At 34.8% G+C, this 6,098-nt stretch overlaps 1 non-coding gene across 1 annotated transcript; it reads left to right on the forward strand.

Moving 5' to 3' along the window:
• The first annotated feature begins 535 nt into the window (after positions 1 to 535).
• On the forward strand, positions 536 to 643 carry LOC127748113 (small nucleolar RNA R71). Its single transcript, XR_008010056.1, has one exon. It is a non-coding gene; the product is annotated as a small nucleolar RNA R71 (small nucleolar RNA).
• Positions 644 to 6,098: the final 5,455 nt, after the last annotated feature.

Raw genomic sequence — 6,098 nt, forward strand, 5'->3', positions numbered from 1 at the left:
TAAAGTTGCTTGATCCATCAATCCCTGTGGGATCGACCTCACTCTAAGTGAGTTATTACTACTTGATGCGACCCGGTACACTTGCCGGTTGGATTTGTGTGTTGGAAATTCGTTTTCCGCAAAAACACCATCAGAGGCTTTTGTTGATCCTTCCAAGAGAAATTTGGATGATTTCTCCATGAAGGATTATAGGTGTTTCCATAGGCTTCACCCATATAATTCACCTCTGCCATTGCATGGTTCTCAAGATCATAAGCTTCTTCTTCAGAAGATGCTTCTTTAGTACTGTTGGATGCATTTTGCAATCCATTCAAACTTTGAGAAATCATATTGACTTGCTGAGTCAACATTTTGTTCTGAGCCAATATGGCATTCAGAGCATCAATTTCAAGAACTCCCTTCCTCTGAGGCGTCCCATTACTCACAGGATTCCTTTCAGAGGTGTACATGAATTGGTTATTTGCAACCATGTCAATGACATCTTAGACAATTCAGACAGACCATCATAGAATATATCCAGGATGGTCCATTCTGAAAGCATGTCAGAAGGACACTTTTTGGTCAGTTACTTGTATCTCTCCCAAGCTTCATAGAGGGATTCACCTTCTTTTTGCCTGAAGGTTTGAACATCCACTCTAAGCTTGCTCAGCTTTTGAGGAGGAAAGAACTTGGCTAAGAAAGCCGTAACCAGCTTATCCTAAGAGTTCAGGCTATCTCTAGGCTGAGAGTCCAACCATGTTCTAGCTCTATCTCTTACAGCAAAAGGAAAAAGCATAAGCTTATAGACATCGGGATCAACTCCATTGGTCTTAATAGTATCACAGATCTACAAGAATTCAGTTAAGAACTGAAAAGGATCTTCTGATGGAAGTCCATAAAACTTGCAATTCTGTTGCATCAGAGAAACTAATTGAGGCTTTAGCTAAAAGTTGTTTGCTCCAATTGCAAGGATTGAGATGCTTCTTCCATGGAAGTTGGAATTTGGTGTAGTAAAGTCACCAAGCATCTTCCTTGCATTGTTGTTGGGTTCGGCCATGTCTCCTTCTTTTTTGAGATTCTCTGTAGGGTTTTCTCTGGATTGTTGTGCTTTAGCTTCTTTTAGCTTCTTCTTCAGAGTCCTTTCAGGTTCAGGATATACTTCAACAAGAATGTCCTTGTCGTTGCTCCTGCTCATATGAAAAAGAAGAGAATAGAAAAGAAGAGGAATCTTCCATGTCACAGTATAGAGATTCCTTTATGTGAGTAGAAGAGAAGAAGAATAGATGAGGAAAAATTCGAACACAGAGAGAAAAGAGAAGAGGGTTCGAATTATGAGTAGAAGAGAAGTGTTAGTAGATAAATAAATAAATAGGAGGAGATGAGAGAGAGAGTTTTCAAAAATAATTAAAAGAAAAAGGAAAATATTTTTGTTTTTATTTTAAAATTTAGTTAGAATTCGAAAATTAAGAGAAGAAATAGCATAAAATTAAAATTTAAAACAATTAGTTAATTAAAAAGAATCTTGAAAAAGGGTGAGGGATTTTCGAAAATTAGAGAGAAAAAAGTAGTTAGGTGGTCTTGAAAAAGATAAGAAATAGTAAAACAAACAAAAAGTCAATTAGTTAGTTGAAAAAGATTTGAAAATCAATTTTGAAAAGATAAGAAGTTAGAAAAGATTTTGAAATTGATTTTGAAAAGGATATGATTTGAAAAAGATATGTTTGAAAAGATATGATTGAAAAGATATGATTGAAATTTATTTTGAAAAAGATTTGAAAAAGAAATTTAGAAAGATTTGATTTTGAAAATTAAGTTAATGACTTGACTAACAAGAAACTAAAAGATATGATTCTAGAATTTAAAGGTTGAACCTTTCTTAACAAGAAAGTAACAAACATGAAATTTTTGAATCAATCACATTAATTGTTAGTAAAGTTTTCGAAAATTATGAAATAAAATTAAGAGAAAGATTTTGAAAATCATTTTTTTTTTAAATTTTCGAAAATAATAAAAAGTAAAAAAGATTTGATTTATGAAAAAAATTTTGAAAAGATAAGATTTTTAAAATTGAAATCTTGACTTGATTAACAAGAAGTAACTTATTTAAAAATTTTTTGACTAAGTCAACCCAAAGATTTCGAAATTTGTGAGAGAAATAAGGGAAAGATATTTTTTTGTTTTTTTTTGAATTTAATGAGGAAAGAGAAAAACCACAAAATGACTCAACACACGAAAATTTTGGATTAAAACAAATGATACATGCAAGAACACTTTGAATGTCAAGATGAACACCAAGAACACTTTGAAGATCATGATGAACATCAAGAACTTATTTTGAAAAATTTTTAAGAAAAGAAAAACATGTAAGACACCAAACTTAGAAATTTTTAATGGTTATACACTAACAAAACAAGAATGCATATGAAAAACAAGAAAAGACACAAAATAAGAAAATTTAAAAATCAAACAAGGAGACTTATCAAGAACAACTTGAAGATCATGAAGAACACCATCCATGAATTTTTCAAAAATTTTAGGAAAATAAAAGCATACAATTGACACCAAACTTAAAAATTGACACTAACTTAAACAAGAAACACAAAATATTTTTTGATTTTTTGATTTTATAAAATTTTTTGGATTTTTCAAAAATTAATTTTGGAAAAATGAAGAAGAAGAAAACTTTTTGAAAGATTTTTGAAAACTTTTTGAAAACAAAATAAAGGTTGAAATGAGAAGAAAATTACCTAATCTGAGCAACAAGATGAACCGTCAGTTGTCCAAACTTGAACAATCCCCGGCAACGGTGCCAAAAACTTGGTGCACGAAATTGTGATCTCAATGGCGCCAACAACTTGGTACGCACAATTGTAATCTCAACTCTTTTTCACAACTTCACACAACTAACCAGCAAGTGCACTGGGTCGTCCAAGTAATAAACCTTACGTGAGTAAGGGTCAATCCCACGGAGATTGTCATCTTGAAGCAAGCTATGGTCATCTTATAAATCTCAGTTAGGCGGATTCAAATGGTTATGGAGTTTTAATGATTAAAAGATAAATAAAACATAAAATAAAGATAGAGATACTTATGTAATTCATTGGTGGGAATTTCAGATAAGCATCTGGAGATGCGTTGTTCCTTCTGAATCCCTACTTTCCTACTGCCTTCATCGAATCCTTCATACTCCTTTCCATGGCAAGCTATTTGCTAGGTGTCACCATTGTCAATGGCTACTTCCCGTCCTCTCAGTGAAAAAGGTCCTCTACAGTTTCTGTACGGCTAATCAACTATCGGATTGCTCGTCTCGGATGAAAAATACCATGCACAGATATCGTATGGCTAATCAGCTGTTGGTTCTCGATCGTTTAGGAATAGGATTTACTATCCTTTTGCATCTGTCACCACACACTACAGTCGCGAGTTTGAAGCTCGTCACAGTCATCCCATCCCAGATCCTACTCGGAATACTACAGACAAGGTTTAGACTTTCCGGATCTCAAAAATGTTACCAATTAATTCTAGCTTATACCACAAAGACTCTAATCTCGGATTCTGATGCCCCATTGTTAGAGGGGAGTCGATGTGAATCTTTGATTAGAAACCCAAGAGATATACATTCAAGCTTGTTTTCATATAGAACGGAAGTGGTTGTCAATCACGCATTCATAAGTGAGAATGGTGATGAATGTCACATAATCATCACATTCATCATGTTCTTGTGTATGAATGAATATCTTAGAATAAGAATAAGCATGAATTGAATAGAAGAACAATAGTACTTTGCATTAATACTCGAGGAACAGCAGAGCTCTACACCTTAATCTATGGTGTGTAGAAACTCCACCGTTGAAAATACATAAGTGAAAATAGGGAAGGCATGGCCGAATGGCCAGCCTCCCAAAACGTGAACAATGGTCTAAAGATGTTCAAAAAGCTCCCTAGTACAATAGTAAAAAGTTCTATTTATACTAAACTAGTTACTAGGGTTTACAGAAATAAGTAAATGATGCAGAAATCCACTTCCGGGCCCATTTGGTGTGTGCTTGGGCTGAGCATTGAAGCTTTCATGTGTATAGACTTTCTTTGGAGTTAAACGCCAGTTTGTAGCTTCTTTCTGGTGTTTGACTTTGGCTTGCAACTTGTTTCTGGCGTTTAACGCCAGAACAGGGTAGAAAGCTGTCATTGAATGCCAGTTTGCATCATCTAAACTCATGAAAATTATGAACTATTATATATTTTTGGAAAGCCCTGGATGTCTACTTTCCAACGCAATTGAGAGTGCACCATTTAGGTTTCTATAGCTCCAAAAATTCCATTTCGAGTGCAGGTAGGTCAGAATCCAACAACATTAGCAGTCCTTTTTTAGCCTCTGAATCAGATTTTTGCTCAGGTCCTTTAATTTTAACCAGAAAATACCTGAAATCACAGAAAAACACACAAACTCATAGTAAAGTCCAGAAATGTGAATTTTGCATAAAAACTAAAAGAAATATACTAAAAAGTGAATAAAACATACTAAAAACTATATAAAAACAATGCCAAAAAGCGTATAAATTATTCCCTCATCAATGGTGTTGTTGATTTGATAAATTGTGGTGTTCACTTGATAATATTATTCATTGTTGGAATGAGGCTTGAACTTATTGATTTGGATTGTTTATAGTGAATTTTGATGCTTAATGATGCTGGTGAAAGTTGAGGATAGTGGAATGATGCATTAAGTAAGAATTTGTGGATGAAGTGAGTGAAATTGTATGTTGGTATGATAAGGAATGATATAGAAGGTGCTTTAGTAATATTTAGTCAACTTGAAACTATTTTGGTTGTAGGATACTTGGTTTTTATTGGATTTTGGTTGTGAATTTTAGAAAGTTGAGAACCTTGTGTTTGTGGTAAAAACCAGTTTTTGGTGAACTTTGATGGATCATAACTTGAGCCTCAATACTTGAAATTGAATGAAATTTGTTTTAAATTAAAGGTTACTTTGAGAGCTTTAAATTGATATAAAGTTTGTAAAAAATAGAGTTTTGTAGAGGAAGTTATGACTGTTTAAAGTTTGGTGCCAAAAACTGAATTCTGCAACATTTGAAAATTTTCGAAGTCTGGTGTGGGTTGCGTACGCGACAAGGGGCACGCGACGTGACCAAACCATTCGGTTTGGGCATCTCGCGTATGCGAGGCACTGTATTCGTATGCGAGCTATCAAAATTGAAGCCTTTGCATACACAAATCTTTACAAAAAATGCGAGCAACCCATTCGAGTTGGGACACTCACGTACACGAGTGGGTGGTTGCGTGCGACCACCCCTTTTTCAACAGCATGAGTATGCGAGGTAGGTGCTTGCATATGCAAGACCCCTGTTTTGCTAAAATATGAAGTTTTCTTGTTTTTCAAAGGTTCTCCTACTTTCTAAACTTCTTTCAAGGCTGATTAAGAGTAGTATCTAATATTTGGGTCCTAATTAGTGAATTATTTTAGAGAATTTCCATATGAATTTAGAAGACAGAGATTTAGGTTTCTGGAGTACTAAGGATGAATTAGTCGAGTAGGATTGTGGAGTGTTGTGGTGACAATTGAAATGGTGAATTGTGAATTTTGGATTGATGATGTTGAGATGAGTTGAGGACTTGGAGTGGGTTGAATGCTGAAAATAATTTCTAAAAGCCACTGATTACACAATTTTATTCTTGAGAATGTTGAGACGCTATGCGCTTGACAAGGACGCTTAGTTAATCTCGCTTGTCGAGGTCGCAGTGGCGGCATAAAAATGGTTGGTTTATCCCACTTACGTTGAGATGTGAGGTCTGAGCCAGAGTATCCCGCTCACATCCTTTCGGATCACAAGAGTGTGCCCAGCACTATATCCGTGGGTAATGTTCCTGACACTATATCCATGGGAAGATCCCACTTTTATTCGTGACCGAAAGGTGACATTTCCATGGAGATGTGTCGGGTTGGCAGTTAAACCGACAATGTGATATCATAGCCAAATATGACAGACATTCAACATGTGCATATTCTATCTGTTTGTTTGCTTTGCCGACCTGTATTGTTTGCCTAAGTGCTTAACATGTCTAAATGCTTATTGAATTACATGATATACATGCTTATACTT

This window comes from Arachis duranensis, chromosome 5, assembly GCF_000817695.3.
Source record: "Arachis duranensis cultivar V14167 chromosome 5, aradu.V14167.gnm2.J7QH, whole genome shotgun sequence".
NCBI lineage: Eukaryota > Viridiplantae > Streptophyta > Magnoliopsida > Fabales > Fabaceae > Arachis > Arachis duranensis.